Source organism: Anser brachyrhynchus, assembly GCF_964034855.1.
Source record: "Anser brachyrhynchus genome assembly, chromosome: 2".
In the NCBI taxonomy this organism is placed as follows: domain Eukaryota; kingdom Metazoa; phylum Chordata; class Aves; order Anseriformes; family Anatidae; genus Anser; species Anser brachyrhynchus.
Genome location: NC_137695.1, coordinates 151,127,215 through 151,146,338, shown reverse-complemented (window position 1 = coordinate 151,146,338; position 19,124 = coordinate 151,127,215). Strand labels below are relative to the sequence as shown.

The window sequence follows — 19,124 nt, the reverse complement described above, 5'->3', positions numbered from 1 at the left end:
TTAAGGAAGGGAAATTATCAGCCCTGAATGAACGGCTGAGATCCAAGTAATGGAGGAGCCCAACCTTGGGTTTTCAGTTGTTTATGAAGCCGGAGCAGAGGATGAGGAGGCTCTGAGCAAAGCCCTTGTGGGGATGGAGGAGCAGCTCTCAAGCCCAGGCACCAGAGCCGGGACTGCTGGGCGGTGGCACCCACAGCACGCCAAGCACTAGGCACAGGTCAGAGCCGCAGCGAGAGCGGAACGAGGCTCTGCAAGGCCCCATGGACTTCACCAGCATTTAATTAGGTTTGGTAATTTGCTTCCATGTGCTGAAGGACCTAAAGCTTGGGGAGGAGAGGAAGCCTAAATGCTACCCTACACAGCGATATCACCCTGCGCATGTGGAATGAAACAAGGAAATACATTATTTGGTGACTTTACCAGAGGCACAGATTTGGGGTCACTGGAGGAGTCAGCTGCAGAAAACAGACTTCCTAATTCCCTTTCTTCCCTCTCAGCTATCAGAGAAAGCTGCCTTCAGACGTACGGAAGAAGCACTTCACTATGCAAAAGAAATGCGATTATTTTCCCGCATATTTTCTAAGCCATTTGAGCCGGATTGCAACATGCCAAGTGAGTAATGGGAATTCAGCAGCTCAAGTCAAACACTGAGCATCCTGGCACGTGGGGATGCCTCTGCCCCAAAGCCTGCAGGCCACCAGATCGACACAGAGCCCCCCAGAGAGCACGAAGCACAAGCAACACATGCAACCTTCTGCAGTTTACTGGTGTCATGATGCTTTCACCTCCCCGCAGTTAAACAATGGCCTCTATGAGAGGTACAGCAAGCACTCGACTTTCCTGCTAGCTAAGGCAAAGAACCTTTTTATTCTCAATCTCCGTCTGCCATCTCAGTCTGGCCTACAGGTCTCACCAAATTCAAGAGCTTGTCAACCAATTTTGTTTCCCCGCACACACTCTACCCCCAGCTCCATTTCCTTCCTTTAATCTGATATAAAATTGTGCTTGCAAAGCACTAAGATTAAACTTCTAATGCCTCACACATGCTGATGGGAATGCACGAAAAAATGTACAGTGCAGCATTTTCAGCACTTTCCCTTTAGCACCTCTTCTTTGTATAGTAGAAATAAATAAACCCAGAAGCTAGATTCAAAGAGCTGTTTCCCCTATTCTCTATCCATTTATAAAAGCATTCTTTGCATCAGCACACATGAGCAGATTCTTCCCAAAACTGCCAGTGCAATTGTCAAAATTAGGATTTTCACAGCAAACTGACACCCCCAGAGACCAACAGAATGATCCAGTTCTGGTGTTAAAGAAAATTTAAAAAAAGATCGTCGCCTTCAGAAAAACATCTAAGTCACTGTGATTATAAAAATGTAAATTTTGTAATTATCACTGCAATTACTAAGTTATCTATCTCTATATTGAATAGGAATCATTTTAATTTTGAAATTTAAAGCCATCTCCTTTTTATAGGATAAATCATCCTCTAAATGATGCTATTCTTCAGCAGAAATACTGTTAAATTAAGATGAGAAAAAAATGGATTAAACACTCATACCATCTCCTTTGAAATTACAGGACAAAGCCTGATAAGCAGGTTCACACATAGCTGGTGTTTGCTCCAAGTTATAAATACGCCAAGTAATTGGCTGAGTGTCCAGGGGCGGGCCAGGAGGAGGAATAACGAGTCATAATAATGAGCTGCTAAAGCCACCCCTTTCCTCAGATGCAAGGATCAGGGGAGGCATCAAAACTTTCAAACATTTTCCCCAAACCCCCCACAGCCACACCTGGTAGCTACCGCATGCCCCAAGCATGCAGCACCAGGTTGGGATCCACACGAACCTCAAATATTCAAATATTTGAAAAAACTTTCAAATACAGCCTGCGTCCTAAAGAGGAAAAGTCATCTCCAGAGCACGGTGCCAAACAGTGGAAAGGCCTTACCTTTTAGCTGAGGCTAACAAGGAAACAAAATGATTCACTTCCTAAACATCAGGAAACCCAAGCGGCTGGTAAATGAGAGAAACATCTACATACCTGCTGGACATGACGACTGCCGCACCAGAACAGCTCTGCAAAAGGGAAAAAATATCCTGCCTTGTGCAATAATCGCTCCGTCTTGAGAAACCGTATTCCAGTAAGGGCGGCAAGTAACTGCTCTGCTATAATCCTCAGGACAGAGATGCTTCCTTCCCAAATTCAGTGACCCGGGAGAAAACAAAGGGCAAAAAGACAGTAGGAATTTCCCAATACTTTTGTCCGCAGCTGATGTTCTCCAGAGGGTTTTGTGGGTCCATAAATCCCATGATCCTAAAAATCCTTGGAAGCTACGGAAAGGACCATGCTGCTGGGCTCTTTCAGATGTTATTCCAGAGTGGTGGAAAGCGTGGGGCTGGAACCTTTGGAGAGAGGAAAGGGAACAGTTATTACACAACAGCAGCCGTGGGGCCGCAGAAAGCACAGGCTTTTCCTGTGGTGGACCACCTGCCTTCCTAATTTCAAAGAAAAAATGTCCACTCACAGCTGGTAGCAGCACACTGTTAGGGTTTAGGCCAAGGTGGAGGGAACATCCCAACGTCAGGATCAGCTGGATCCTAACTCTGACATCTCAGCTCTCAAGTAAAATAACCGTATTTGCACCTCCTACCAGCTACAGCACACTGCCTGCCTCCACATCCAAATAAAATACAAACCTCTCGGCAAAGTGTCTCAAAATACCAAGGAATTAGTCCTAAAGATTCTAGTCATTTGATTGTATAAAACCCTTGGAATTCTTTTCTTTTGTTGTTTTCCTTTTAAAATATGATATTATTAATTGTGCTGGGAATAAAGTTGCTGGGATTTTTGTTTGTTATTGTGAGATAGGAAAACTGTCACACAAACACAGCCAAAATTGCCAGGCCCGGAAATAATGCCTAGCCAGCAGTGAAAAGAAACTCAAATAACTCTCTGCCCAACATTGCTTTCTAGTTCATTTGTAATAAAAACAGCAGAGAGCAGCTCAGAGCCAAAAGATTTTTTTTTTTTTGCTTTGTTTCAGCTCTAGCAGCACAGGAAAGGTGATATCATTGTGTAACGCAACCAAGCAAATGAGTAATGAAAGTGCAAGCAAATAGATTAAATAGCACAGGGTTAAAAAAAAAGGTGTGATAATAATTTGTTTTGCTAATTGTGTCAAAAAAGTCCTATCTCTCCTCAAACAGCTGAAACGTCACCAGATATAAAAAATAAGAAATAGTGAAGTGAATAATTAAATGAACAAAAGACATCATTTTTCCCCTCTTTAAAGCGTTGAAGAAACCCATGCTTATTTTAAATAAAATTCCACTCACTTTGATCATATTTTCATCACCTTGAATATGACACCTGCCTTTAATCAATACTTCGTCTTACTAGGGAATACAAAAAAAAATGCCTTCTTTGCAGGAAAGATGCAGTCTTAACACAACCCAAGCTAACTTGAGTTGCAATTGCCACCAGTAGGACTGATAATGCCATAACTCACCAAAATCTGGTGTCTTCCCAACATATTTAGGTTGCAAACTACAAGACTCAACACACGTTGCCCACTTCTCCCAGGAGATGAGCCTAACGGTTCTCACTGCCAAATGAACAAAATCATCACTTTCCCATTTTCTTCCTTTTACTTCTCTACCTCCTACAAAGGCAGATGGGTAGCAGCAGGACCCGAGGCTATGGAGGAGCAATGGGCAGGTGGCCGCGTGCTCTGTGCTTTTACAAAAAAGTCCATCCCGTTCTAGTTAGGCTGTGAGGGTTGGGACAACTGATAAACCAATGACACAGTTGATTAATGCTCATTTTAAGCATCTGTCTTCATGGGATGGCAGATAGCACTAGAGGGAATGGCCTCAAATTGTTCCAGGGAAGGTTCAGGTTGGAAATGAGGAGACATTTCTTCTCAGAAAGAGCAGTCAGGCATTGGGACGGGTTGCCCAGGGAGGTGGTGGAGTCACCGTCCCTGGGGGTGTTCAAGGAAAGGTTGGACGTGGTGCTTAGGGACATGGTTTAGTGGGTGACAGTGGTGGTAGGGGGATGGTTGGACCAGATGACCTTGGAGGTCTTTTCCAACCTTAATGATTCCACGGTGTGCTCACCACCTTCCACTCCAGGCTGTGAGGACAAGACATGGGATGTCCCAGCCTGGGATGCAGATGGAAGTCAAACACTCCTGTGGCCAGAGAAAAACCTGGAAAGGCAACTTTCCAATTCATTCCACTTGCCCTTAAAATCCACCGGGTCATTATGGCTATCAGCACTCTGCCTGCTCTGAAGACCCAACCTCCACCTCCAGCTCTCTGCACTCCAGGCTTTCAGCAGCCTTTTGCTGCTCTCTCAAGTCAGGGAGCCTTGCAGTTTGCTTCCAAGCATTGCCTAACACCAGCAGGTCTCGACCTAAATAACTGACTGAAGGTCATGCAGTCGGCTGGTAGCAAAGCCCTGCAGTACGTCTACATACTGCAAGTCACGGTCCAGCACTTGAGAAACACATTCATCCTTCTCATCCGCTGATGAAGAATAACTCCACTTTTCACAGACAAGGGCACAGTTCAATCACCCACACGGAGGAACATGACGCGCTGAGCGCGCGTTCGGCTCCAAACAAGTAAGGCTTCGGCCGCAAAACAGACAGCAGTGCTCGGAGCCCACGGCTCCTTCTCAAGGACAGCAAGGAGGAGTCACATGAGTTGAAGGAAAACAGCAGCAAGCAAAGCACTACGAAGAGTGCCCAAGGAGAGCCCCTGATGATTAATAGCCCAATGAAAAACAAGTTAGAAAGACTCGTTGCTAATTAAGAAATGCAGGGGAAAAGAGAAAGGAATGAGGAGTTCCACCTGTTAAATATTTACCATTAGGGTCCCAAGTGCAATGGCTCGTTTCGAAAAACAAAGGGTGTTTTTTGTTTTAAGGAAAGGGCTGTTTTCCACTTCAGCATGCTCAGTACAAACCAGCCACGTGAGTTAAGTGCAGTGAGGGACCTGTTAAGCCTCACTATCTGATGTAGTAGTAATTGCAGTGGTAACTTTATTATGGACATAAAAACAAGCAGGGGTGTTTGTCTCCACTTCTCCCATCCACCAGGCAACTCAGCCAACATGCGCCAAGCTCACCCCTCCAAAACACAGCATCAACATCCCCAAATGGTTTTACTACATTCCTGTGCAGAAACACATGTCCACCTCCAGAGTCTCCTCCTCAAAGTCAACATTACCCAGCAGAGAAAAAGGGGAAAAGAAGGAAAAAAAAACTTCTATATTTTTCTAGATATTCTCCATCCCGTTTTAAGCAAATGGTTGCAGGAATTACAATTGCAGGAAATACAATTGCTGGAAGTCAGCAATGCTTGGGATGAGACAGCAAGAGCTGTCACCACAGGACACAGTTCCATCCCCTCTCTCTCCTCCCTTTGCCCCTGCCCTTGCTGAGGTCAGCTCATGCCCTGGCTGGCTCCTTCAAGGAGCAGATACAGTTCACCACTGTGTGCAGCCCAGCCACCAAGGGGGAATGGTTTCTTCCCAATTTAGTAAGCTGAAGAAGGCTCAGCACCAGAGCAGCTAGAAAGAAGAGGGCAGGATCGAGTCCAGGCTGTCCCTTGCAACAGCATCCAGCTGGTGAATCAGTTCAGGTCATCCCTGAAAAGTCTCCTCAGCTGTTACCACCCTGCTCTCAAACTCAAGAGTCCGAAAAGAACTACAGACTGAACCTGGCAGAGCATTCAGTTACAATATCAGGGGTTTCCAGGTCAACAGGGCTTGTGTTTTTCATCAGCGAGGAGGCATGCAGTCTGAACTTGTTTACTTCATGGAGTCATGGAAGGACACCAGTAACAGTGTGCTTGTCTACCCCTCGTATTTATGTCCTTATAACAGGGCAACCAACACAACCCTTAAACCAAAACACTTCAAATATTCTGTTGTGCTTCTCCCTACCACCAACAAAATTGTAAAGGCTACTTTTCCCACCTCACTTAGTAATGTCAAGTTCTTGGAGTAACCTGACTCATTTTGATGGCTTCACAAGCTTGGCCAAGAGCCACCTCCAGGAGATCTCTAGAGAGAGGGCTTTTGCTCCTTGGTCAGAAAATGCGGCCATGGCTGGGCTGTGATTCATGAGGGGAGGGCACTTTGCTGATGCTCCAGTAGCCTGCTCCCAGGGGAAGGCACATGCACACCCAACTAGCAGTGCCAGGCAGGAGGAGATGGCTTCACTCTGCTCATTAGCCCCAAAAGTCATTAATCTTGCCTCTGTGCATCACATTGAAATACCCTCATACGGACTGCAAAAGCCACTGTTTATATTATATAGAATCATATAATCATTAAGGTTGGAAAAGACCTTCAAGATCATCTGATCCAACCATCATCCTACTACCAACACCACCCACTAGTGTCACAGGAAAACAAGGTAAAGGCCACAACCGTTTATCATGTCCCACCCTACCATTTTTCATTCAAATTGACTTTTTAAGTCAATTCCTTTCTGTGAACACCAACCAAAAGAGGCTCGAAGGTGAAAGACAAGCACATCCCGGATCACCCGGCAAGACTGGGATCCCCATCCAACACTCTGCCCAGTGACAAATCATTCGATAAAACAAAACAGTAAAACACTTCCAAGAACTACTGTTTCTTGTAATAGTTCCATGTGGAAGTGCACTTTTTAAAACATACACTTAAATGTTCCATTTCAGGTATTATTACACAAATCCTTCCCTTTCACACCCATTCAGGACTCTTCACCCCCCACTCAGTACGGATCTGCCAACCAACCTGAACCAACACCCAAGAAGAGACCGAGGACACTGGTTTTAGAGCCCAAGTTTCCACACAAAATGCATGTCAGTATTATATGATTTTAAAAAGATTCCAGATGATTATCATGAGCATGGACATTATTTAAAAACACTGCTGAGTAGCACTGTTCTTCTAAGCCTGAAGGGTTTTTAACACAAAAAGCATAATTTTATGTAAATGCCCCATAATCTAACATTCTAAGTATCTAATGTCATCTTGATCATTTTTAGGGTAAGATTTAATAAGCTTCTGCTCCATCTGCACCAGCTGACATAGCTGAATCAAGAGAAAAATGTTAGTGTTCCCTAATGGGGACTGGGAGGAGATATTCCCCTAATAAAAGGAAGACCGTTGCATAGGAAAGACCAAAGGAAGAAATTGTAAGGGAAATATTAATTAGCCTTTTTTGCAATATTCAAGACAAGAATGTTTCCCCAACCTAGTAGATGACAGCAGCAAGAAAAATCATTTTATTCCATGTTATGAAAATCACCTCTAATAAGAAAAATAGCATTCCACATTTCCTCCTCTCTGCAAAAGGTGCTTTGCAATACATTAGAGTGTCATTCTCAAGAGATACTGAACTGCTTGACCCAGAAAAAAATAAAAGACCATTGAAAAATACAAAATCTATCAAAAATGACCATTTCAGGCTGAGTTCTGTCTGAGACGCAATCAGGCTCCCTGGGTAGTAAGAACCTGACTGCTCAGTGATGCACCAAAAGCACAGGGCAGCCAATGAACAAACTAACTCATTAAAAACCTTTTTTTTTCTTTTTCCCCCCCTTTGTTTCAGAACAGCTGTGCAAGAGCCCAGCACAAACCACCCCTCTCCTGCACTTACAGCTGTAGCTGGGTGTGGATGATGAGAGGGGAGCTGCAATCCACTTGCCCTCCCTCTAGCTGCCCACTCCCATTACACAGAAGCAAGGACGTCTCAGTTCCCAAATGCTGCTGGCGTAGGATATATGTGAGGGTAAAATCAGTCTCGTACACCTGATGCACAAGAATACAAAGCAAGGGACAGCAATTTGTTTCTTCTGCTCTCTCAGGACTGTGGATTCTGGCTTTAAAGCTCTTTTATAGAAATGCTGATCCTCAGGCTGAGCTTGCACAGATAAGGTGTGCCTCTTCAAGTGGAAGAGGAAATGGATATTTTTTTTTGCTTGTTTGCTTTAAATAGTCTCTGATCTAAATCAATAATCTCTACCCATCAACTACTAAGTGAAAAGTCGAGATCTGTGCATCTACATGAACAGCAACTGGGAGGAGGAAGGGCCTTCCTCTGCCAGCTTGGTTGAGTGAAGCACAGCAGCTCCAGGGGAACATCTCCCAGCACTCCCCTACATACTACTGGCCATGTTGTAAGAGCAATTGCAGACTTTTCAGCTTTTTCTTCAGCAGAAGAGGGGAAGGACCCAAGGTCCAAGTCCTGCAGGAGGAGCAGAGCACAGCCACACCAGTCCCAGCTACACCTCATCTCCTGTGTTTTATGGGGGCCTCGAGAGCTACAGGAGGGCACGGCACCTGTTGCAGGTTGTGCAGCGCTATGGAATGAAGTCAGTGGAAAAGGACATGTGAGGGTGTTGCACTGCTTGCTGTCAGTACATCGCACAACTCAAGCCATCACACTGTTTTAGAAGTGAGCAAACGCTTGTCTTAACACCTCTCTGAAAACCCACCAAGGAAAGCAGAGCCTGCTGCAGCTGAGCAAGGACAAGGAGTGCAATACTTCGCAGGATGTCAGTCCTTATCCTCATTGTAATGCTTCGTATCTACCTTTTCTTTTGCTCTTCAGACTCATTTTGGTCCTGCGCACACATCTTAGGACAACTACATCTGATGACTGGGTCTGTATCTCAATCCAGCTCAAACTAGTGACTGACATGGGTGGACTTATCGCAGGCTTGCACTAGTCTGAAGTGCGATGAAGTGTCTGTAGGTTCATCCTATTGTGAACATCACAGACTCTTCACAGGGAGGCTGCTGTACACAGTTCAACAAGCAAAACATGCAACAGTGGCAAAAGCACTTCCACGTTAGCACCACTGGGGCTTACGCTTCTGCTTTCTTTGGCCCACTCTTCCTTTTGGGACATTTTTCCAAACTTAGTGGGGCAAAAGCAGTGTTTTCCTCAATGCAAACCACACCTCCAGAAGTCTTTGCCAGTACAGCTCTGTGAGCAACGTCCTTCTGACAGGAAGACCCTGGGCTGGCAGAGGTGCCAGGAGCCACAAATATTGTTGCTGATTTGGCTTACGGAGTGGGACTTCAGCTGTGTCTTACAGGAGGGGTCTCCCATGGCTTTACACTGAGATAAAGAAGTTATGCGATGGGTGTAAAATGACTGAATTTGGTTTTGCCTTGGTAGCCTCACAACAACTGAGCCAGGAGATGCTCGACAGCAGATACAGATCGTTGCTACCTGGCCATCAACATACGGGGATCATACAGCAGTGCTCCTCCTCCCCACTAAAAGGAATTGGAAGGGTTCGTGTTTGTAAAGATTTTACAGTGTTACCAGCACTTTCTTCTATTTCTACCATTAAATGTATCCAGAAAGAGAAGAATGTCCACTTATAACAGTTTAAGCTACCGAAACACATTATCTACCTACACATCTGAAGCAGCAGCCCCATTGGGACAAGGCTGCCTAGGGCAATAGCCCGAGCTAAGTGTCACATCACCCCTTACAGAGAAGAAAGGGGCTGGGAATTCATTATTCTGAAAAGGCCTGGGTGACTCTCCAGCTCTGCGCATGTTACAAGCCAGCGGGAGGCAATCACTAGCCGTGACAAAGACCCAAATCACAGATCGGGCATGATAAAGAGTTCAGCCGCACAGAAAAGCCCTTTTACGTGAACACGGCTGGAGGACAGCCCTCCCAAACAGCTGACTTCCCCACTTGCAAAAGAAACAAAAGGCACTTTCTGTATCTCGCGCAGATGCAATTACTTTGGAGTTTCACTTATGCCCAGCGGAGTGTGCAACAGCTATAATAAAGGCGCAAGGACCGGGCGGTGATCACGGTCCCCATCTGACGGAGAAAATAAGCTAAAGATAACCCTGAGCGGGAGCCTAATTAGCACACAGCCTCAGCCTTTTTGGCTTTTGAATTCCGTAATTCTTTTAACTCCTTACGACAGAATAGACATTTGGTATTTACCCGTCCGCTGGCACTCGCCCAGGTTTCCATCCCTGCCCCTCTGTTCACACCCAGGCGGGCACCACTTCGCCTCCCGCGCTGCCGGCGGGCTCCAACAAGAGCCTCTTTCTTTCCTTGGGTCCCTTACGCAGAGGCACGTGGCAATAAGGAAACCATCATCTCTCCTGCCAGCCCGTGTCTAGCCCCAAAGGCCTGAAAGAGCTCTCACAGGTACGAGAGGGAGTTGCTGCTCCATCTCCAGGGCTGCTGGGCTGCATCTCGCGCAGCCTGGTGCGGGGGTCCCCCACCGGGCACTGCTGCGGGTACAAAAATTATCCTTCCGATCACTCTGTTTTGGTTCTTTACATTAGACCTATTCTTAAAGCCTTCAGGATTTGCTTTGTTAACATAAAGGCTCAAACCATGCTTTATAGTTGAACAAACGCTGAAATTCTCATTTGACTATATCTCTTCAGGAGCAAAGGAGTTGTGCTAAACTTATAAAAGTGGCTAACAGTGAGATTAATTAGATCCCACCTAAAAAAAAAAAAAAAAAAAAAAAAAACAGCAGACACCAACTCCTTATTTTCACCAAATGTAAAACCAACCAACACAAGGCATTTCCTTCACAGTTAACGTTGGCTTTCATCAACCCCCCATGACTGCAACCTCCTGAAATGCCTCCATTAACTTGGGTTTGCAATTCACACCATCAAATCCTCCACTGATGCTGCTTTAAAAGCATACATGCAACCCCAGAAGGTACAGACGTGCCGGCTCCTGCAGCCACAATGGCAGGGCTGAGGGCACTGGTACAGCCCATGGGCACAGGTGGGACCAAGACTGAGCAGAAGACCCCAGTGCTGGCCAAGCCTTATTGCTGCAGAAGCCACACCAGACTGACACGTCTTCAGGTGCAGCAAATTGATTTGTTGGTCCACAAAGGCAAGAAGGGAACATTTCCTACCATGCTGCTCCTTTCCATCACCCTCCAGGCACTACATCTGGCGATTCATGGGCCCTTCTCCGAACTGGTTCAGCTCACCAACCCGCAGGGAAACCAAACACTGCTGTTTGCTGAGAGTGTTTGTAGTGGGTGTGCGAGTAAAGCAAAGAGAAGCAACGGGTTGAGGGCCAAGAAGGAAAAAGACATTATTAAATCACTGTAAATCACCCCTTCTACGGCGGGCGGATTTCAAGTATAGTATTAGGCTCCTTTTAAAGCTTAAATCTCAGCAGCTGCCTCCTCCTCCAAGACCTGGATGGGAGCTGAGCGATAGTTGCTTTCTCTGAGCATTGTCATGCTTGGCTTGAGGTCTGCACTGCAGCCTGGGCACTCACCCGCACCCCCACGGAGCCCAGGAGAAGCCCCACATGCTGCGGGCTGGCACACGGCGCAGCGAAGGCAGCCGAGGTGAAGACTTCAAAACATCTCTGGGAACAGCAGTCCAGAGACGTTTTGGCAGATCAGGCCCCATTTTCCTGTTACTTTTTTTAAACTCCCATTTATTAAGGGCACATGTTCAATATTCCGTAAATAATAACAGAAAGTGTTTTCAGTCAAACCAAAGCCCATGGAATAATTTGACTCATTTCAGCAGCTGGTGGCAAAGCCAAATAAATGCCTACCCGCTGTTACGGGCAGCTCTAATGTGCAGTGCAGTGAAGTCAATGGGCACTAGCTCAGGACCCTCTTGAGGTGAAAGAAAATATTATTACTGGGAAAGATTTCATAACTGTAGGATTAAGCTTCATCCAAACATAGATGTGGAGTTGGTTTAACTAAATCCAGCATGGAAACGTTTTATTTATTGCAGCAGTACAGCTGCATTACGAAGTTCCAGCCCAGTGCTCATCCTTCTGCCAAGGAGAGTCCCTCTTCTGCTTGGAGGAAGAGATACAAAGATTCCTGTCAGGCACTGGTCTCCATCTCTACTTGCCCTTTCCCTTCCTATTTGTGAAAAGAGGTTTTGCTCAACGTCTCATACATGCAAAGCCCCCCTTCTCCTGCTAAAATCACTCCCCGTCAAGGTTTTAATACTCTTGACCAAACCAAGTCCGCTCAGCCTGTTTCCACCACTCTTGCTTTCCTCCTGCTTCGCATCTGTCCTTGGTCAAGTTTACTGTAGCCACGCCAAGGGGAGAAAAAAACAAACACACAAAACCCAAAATTGCCTGCAAGCGTGTCTGACTTCTGTGCAACCCTCTCTGAGTTTGCTGAATTAATACAAAGCCTAACAATGGCAGGGAGATCCAGAGAACTGTCCTTGTCCCCTAAGCTGCCTCCCCTTGCTCCTGCCCCATGCTCCAGCTCACCTGGAGGGATGCATGGCCTGCCTTGGGATTGAGATGCCTGAACATGCTCACCAAACCAACCCCATTTCCTGCAATTCAGATTTTTTTATTTTTTATTTTACTTTTTTTTACATTTTAAGACTGGTGATGTCCTGCACCTCTTCTCACACATTTATCCACCGCTAGTATTTTTATATTGTCGTGTCACGCAGTCCAGGCTTTTAAAACCTTAACGCTCAAGTTTTCTGAAGAGCTTGCATGCTGCTTCTGAAAGGAATTCCACCTGTTGGTGTTCAAGCTAGAATGGCCAGAAAAATAAATAAAACCTGGTAGGATTACTTTGCTACTACATTAGCATCTAAAGGCATCAGAGGAATTCCCAGCCACATACCTTTTGTTCCACGTGAATGCAGCTAGATCCTGTATTCGCCTAGAAGGACTGCCCCGTGAATCTCAGCATATTTTATGAGTCCAAAAGGTCTCTTTTCTTTTACAGATGGCAATGCCCTGCCAGGTGCAAGGTTCGCTCTGAACACGCCTCATGTGAAGCATTGCTGTCCACCTGCACCTTGCCGTGGCCCTGTTACTGGAAGCACTGCCCCTGCAGCCTTGCCAAGAAAGTGATTCAGGTGAGTGCTCCTTGATTTGCTCCCGCCAAAAAGGAATCAGTAGGGTCATAAAAAGCTGTTTAATGGCGATTTGAGCTCACTGGACCAGAGGGAAAACGCCTGAAGTCTATATAACTAGTGTGGCGCTGACCATCCACCGCTTCCACGGCTCCCCTGCCTCAGCCTCAGCCAAAATGTGCATACGGGCTTCTAGCCTCAGGGTGAAGAAAGGCACACCAGCTTGTCTGCCCAAACACCTACGTGTCAAATCCCAACTGTGTCCTACCTACTGTGCAAGGACATTAACATCAAAAGCAGGTCCGTCTGTCACCCCTGCTGAACGGCTGGCCAAGGGGTGGCTGTTAAAAGCTGCTGCCTTGGACCTCGGCTGCTCTCCCTCCTCCCCAGGACCTGTGTAAGAAGGTAAACCTGATGCTTAAGAAAGGCTGAATTCTTGTTGCTCGCCCTTGCCAGGACTGAGAGTCCTTTTTTAGGTTTCTCCACTAATTTCAGTGGAATCAGCACTTCTCTCTCATGGTCACAACCTGCTCTAGGGGTATGGCAGGCAAACAGATCTGTTTTCATGTAGATGGCCATCCTTTATCCCAGGAATGGAGAGAGATTACTGCAGGCAGATATAATCTTAAGTGAAGCTACAGCAGCTCCAATCCCTAGGTGCAATCCAGCCTGGACTGTTTGAAATTTCTTCCCTCTAAAAGCCACTTGCTCAAGAAACCTTTTTGCCAACCTCCTTCCTCCTTTGAACGCCCTCCTCTCAGGGACTACGCAGGAGCAAACGTTAGTGGTCTTTCTAGACAGGTTTCCCTGTTTACATAAGATAGCCAACGTAAAACTGATAAAGGGAGATATTTTTCCACACGGTACCTAATCGAACCGTGGGATTTATTTGGTGAGAGGAGGTCCCAAGGTTAAAGAAAGAGAGAAGGAAGGAGGGGAGATTTTCATGCAGATCAGGAGTATCATAATTAAGTGGCATTGTAACAACGGAATTTCATCATTCAGGGTTCACAAGAAGTGAAAAATAAAAACAAAAGTGAATAGAGCAGAGTAAACTTATTCAGCCTCTTCTGAAGGAGATGGCACCTCCTGCCTTCCCCTGACCCAGCCGGTGGGGCTCATTCGGCGGTGAGGATATCAACTCAGACACCTTTGCCACCCAACAAACCTCACACTCCCGCACACTCAGACACCACCTTGTGCTTCTCCAGTCCCCAAAAATCTGTCCTACGACCCCAGGGCAGCCCAAGCCCATGGGGAGGGGGGGAGCAGCCCGGGAGCTGCAGCGTGACGCTGCGAGGTTATAAAAAGCCGAGGACGCAGCCGGGAACACGGCAGTGCTGTGCTCGTATCACCTTTCACCTACATCCGCGGAGCTGCTTTCCCAATCAAACATTACCTCGGAAAAACAAGCCCATCACGGCTGCTTGCCCCGGCAAGTCCCGGGACCTGCCTCACTATGTCCTCGTAGGACCCGGCAAGCTGAACGATGGCAGGGGGGAAAACCCTATAGCCAAAGCCATCCCCCAGAGCAGCGGGGGAAAAATAGGCTGTCCAGGGGGCTCCGGAGAGAGGGAGATCATGGGGAAACAGCATAGCAAGGGCAGCACCAGGGATGCGTGTTGGAAAGCCCCAGTTCCATCTGGGAAAGCGTGAGGGACTTGGGACCTGGGAGCTGGGAGACTGGACTTTGGCAATCCACACATGAAGAACGTATGGGAGACACATCAACCAGAGGGGAAGCTGCCAGGAGCTACCATCAGGAGGATGTTTAGACCCGATGTCGAGTCTGTCAAAGCGCTCTCCCTGCCTCCCTCACTGGTCGAGGCTGTTCGTGCGAACCACAGGATCGCAGAAGGGTTTGGGCTGGAAAGGATCTTAAAGATCATCCAAATCCAATACCCCTGCCAAGGTCAGGGACTGTTTTTTGGTGTGGTGATGTGTATGTAGTGGCAGTTAGTAGTCACTGACCACTTCTCCTCCACTTCTCCCCCAGTGCCCAAGCTCCAGCTCCCACTGCAGCACCCTGGGCACTGCCTGCACCACCAGCGATTCCGGCCACGCAGACACGTCCTTCTCTTCCTGGGCAGGATGATGTGCTCAGTTGAGCTCTGCCACCCATCAGGATGGACCTCTGATGCATCAGAAGTGGTGGAGGCAGCCTGAGAGATGTCAGAAAACCCAATAAACTACCTTAGGTGTTATTTGCTAAATTTTTGGTCCGCCTATCTGGGTTTAGATTGACGGTTTGGGATTATATTTTTTGCTGTCTTTTAAAAGTGCTTCAGTGTCCCTTTGAAGTCCTCCATGCACTGTCACTACATACACATCACCACCCTCAAAAAAAAAAAAAAAAGTTAAAACAGTCTTGATCATACAAAATGCACCATAACTATTTTTTTCTTTCCCCGATGGGTAAATTGATGTATCAAAGGAAAAGAGCACCAGACAACGTAGGCCTGCAATCACAAGACTGGCAGAAGATTCAGGACTCCTTGAAAACATGCTTTCAGGAAGAGAGTGTAAAGATCCTCGCAGATTATTAGCATTTTTTCCTACCTCAAAAGCAGCACAGATGAACAAAGCCAATGAAAATGACCTGGAAACCCATACTGAGAGTTAGAGTGCTGTGGCCTTGATTTTGATCTTGAAATAACCTGGCCCGAGCTCAAAAATCATTTTTAATTTTTATTTTTAGAATGCATTACCTTCAAACCTTCAGACTTGTCCTTTAAATAGCTTGACACATTTGATACCTTTTCCATTTTTTTCCATGAGGCTGAAAACACGATCTGTGAAGTCACATTTATCAAGAGATGTGTCCATCATCAATATCTCAGTGAGAACTTTTCCAAGGAAAGATTTGTTCGTTTTACAGCAGATGCAGGCTTTCCCAACACCTACCACCAGGAAATGCATCATGTTCATATCCCAATATGCCAAAGCCATCCTGCTCTTTCCACAGCTACACCAAGCTTTGGCCTTGAGTTGACAAAGCCTAATTTAGCTTGTAACTCTTATTCTCAATGACGTGGACAAAAGTCAATTTTGAGCAAGAATTCACTCTCTCAGAACTACCCTTTCTCAGAGCTGCCAACCTTAGTTCATTTGACTACTCAAGCTGGACACAAATAACTTGTTGCAAACAAGAAATAATTTTTTACAACTACTCTGAGCACATTTTTATTTTATCTGTGGAGGTCTGACTGCTCTCCGGCAGATTTGGGAACATGCACAGCCTGTACATGTTCCATACACTACTCCTGTGCCAGCACTACCATCACTCAGCACCGGGCAAAAAGGGAGATTTCTGGTTTTCTTTTAAGCAAAACCATCACATTGATAGAGATCTGCATGACTGCAGCAGAGCCGATGTGACGGCATCCTATCTTCCTTTCTTTTTAGTGTTCATGACGGTGTATAGCCGCTGAAGGCAGCACGTTGGACTGGAAGGGGATGGCAGGAGTCCATTCTCCTCTGACCCTAATGCAGTGGAACGGAGAGGCATAAATAGCCCCGCCCGTGGGGCACTGGGGGATTAGAGACCTTGTGATCCTCAACTGCCTTAACATCATCACTTCCTGCTGCCCTCTGCCTTGTTAGGCCCCTGCAGCAATGGACCTCTGGAAACCCATGAAATTGTCTTCTAAATCCAAGCCCTCGAGTATCCCCGTGGACATGCACAACCTGGAAGCCTGCAGGAGTTTACTGTCCATCACTTTAAATGCCCCAGTTGCATCAATGAAGTCCTATTCATTAGGATGCCCCGAGGCACGCTAGGCAGTATACGCAAGCATCACAGCTCTGCGTATCTGAAGGAACCAGGAATAACTCCACAGAATTTGAACCCTGCATGTGATGTGTGTGACGAGCCCGGCAGTGAAACGGATGGTTTTTAAACATAGTAACACAGGAATCACCAGACAGGATCAAAACCAACCACTGCTCTTGCTCAGCATCCGGCCTCCAACCTCAGATGTTCTGGCGAGCAGACCTGCACCCAGCTCCCCCCATCACCCACCAAGCGTACACAGAGGACCTGCTGCGTTCTCCAGCTTATATCAACAGTTTAAACTCATTCATCAGCTGCAACCCGTAGCAGTTCCCCTTCTGCCACCAATGGCAAGCCTGGCGGCCTCCAGGAAGCAGAACAGACAGCTGACAGAGATGACAACCCCTACCACGGCGGTTGCAGTGCCCCGAGACCACCTGCCACAGCCCTTACAGGTCCACATAACCACAGGGCCACTGATGAAACCAACTATGTATTTTTATGCAGCTATATATTATTTTTTATGCAGATAAATTATCTCACAGGTAGCTTTCTTACTGTGTTTCTGCCCCATCAGACCTACTCAGACTCTCACACCAGGGTGAAATTTCACGTCTTGCAGTAGAGGAGGGTGCTGGCTCCCTGCCACAGGTGAATCCCAGTGATACAGCTCAGGTATTTGCTACCCACCGCTCTCCACTTCGTTCCTCTTCCTAGAAAAGAGCAGACTGCTGCCAGTAACCCATTTCAGGTGACTTCAATACGCCAAGTTGCAAGGCATGGCAAGCTCTGAGCTGCTTCACGTGATGTTCTCCCTTCCCACGTGTCCCAGAGCAAACTCCAGGAGAAGGGCAGCACAGGTGGCTGGGTCTGCAAGCACTTCAGCCACCCCAGGCGAACCTCCCGTGAGTCAAAACCTTGTGTATTATGTCACTGCGGTTACGTAGCAGGCTGACCTCGACTGCACTGCAGGCTCCCTTATTCAGTAGCTCAGGTGCTGGCTCTGCAGAGGGAAGTTCCCGTGACCATCCCGGATGGATAACCCCGAACAAAGGGAAAGGCACGCAGCGCGGGGGGAAGCAGCGAGGCACGGGCAGGTTCTGCACTCTAGTAAACAGAGTACATCTGGCTGCAGTGAGTCACTGAGGCAAAGCACCGAGTCTCAAGAAGGGTCCTTCCCTCTGCCAAGACTGAGAAATAATAAAGTTGGATGAGGAAATGAGAAATAAAAAATAAAAATAATAAAAAAAAAACCACCCCACAACATCCCATCGTGGTTCATTTATTGTTTCGAACAGCTGCAGCAGAAATTCTGCTTTTGTTTTTGCTGGCTTTTCTCTTTCTTTTTCCTCCCTTCCACACAAATGAAACGAAGCATGGAAAGCAAGGGCCCTGTCAGCATCCGTTCTGCGCTGCTTGTTCATTTCTAATGGCAAGCCAGAGAGACGGACCTCAAATTACAGCCACCAAAAGTACAACTTGGATAGATAAACTTCTCCCAGAGATAAAGCCCTTATCTACAGCAGAGTATACCCCTATTTCAAACCGTGCTGCTGCAAAAGGCAATTTTAACCACCTACAGCAGGGGCTGGTCCCGACTTCACTGCATGGGTAGCTGGAGTTGCTGTAAACCCACGGTGCAGAGGGGGCCCCTTGAAAGCCAGGTGAACCGTGGCACTGCCTGAAAGCTTCAGTGCTTCACTTCAGCTCCTGTCATCCCCATTAAAAAGATGCAAATGCTTTAAACAAATAACCGAAGCACCTGCTGGTCTGCAGAAAATTGGAAGTAAAATTTTAATCTTAGCGGCAGAAAGTCTATTATGAATGAAAAGATCACAAGGACTGGATCTTCTTAGTCATCGATACCACAATTAAAACAAACAAAAAAATATGCCATCAAATTAAATGTACTTTTTTATATGCTGTGTTGCCAAACAATCCCAGAAAAGAAGACTCAAACACAAAAAAATAAAGTTTTGATAGCAGCTCCTTCTAGGAACTGTATGCTTTTTCTTTCATACAGACAACAAGCCTGGGGCTTGGCTCCAGTGCTGGGGGAAGGTCAGTTTTAGACCATTTCCACTAGAAATTTTGTCATGCTCTGCGGGTGGACTGGGATCAACACCCCCATTTCTCCAAGCATTAGGCTTTAGCAATTAGAAGACCCAACTCTGCACCCCTACCACCGAGTGCCCTGGCCACTGCCAGATGCCAGGGATGTCAGCACTGTAGGGCTTCAAGGGCAACGCGACTGGCAAATGTCAGAGGGCAAAGTATTTCTGGCAGATTTAAAGAAGATACAAGGCTATACCAGTAACAGCAGAATACCCTGCCTCCAAGATGCCCCATTTGGGAGCTTACGTTCAAGAATGATGCATTTAAACAGAGCCCACCAGAAGAGCGAGCTGCCAGGAGCAGAAGGGGAACGAGGAGTCACCCTTACGAGGGAGGGCAGAGAGCTGGCT

General features: G+C 46.7%; 1 long non-coding RNA gene across 1 annotated transcript in view; it reads left to right on the top strand.

Moving 5' to 3' along the window:
- Positions 1–17,922, top strand: part of LOC308189092 — a 105,404-nt gene extending 87,482 nt beyond the window's left edge. Inside the window, exon 2 of the long non-coding RNA XR_013946008.1 lies at positions 4,040–17,922. This is a non-coding gene — a long non-coding RNA (uncharacterized lncRNA). The remainder of the gene's footprint in view (positions 1–4,039) is intronic.
- Positions 17,923–19,124: the final 1,202 nt, after the last annotated feature.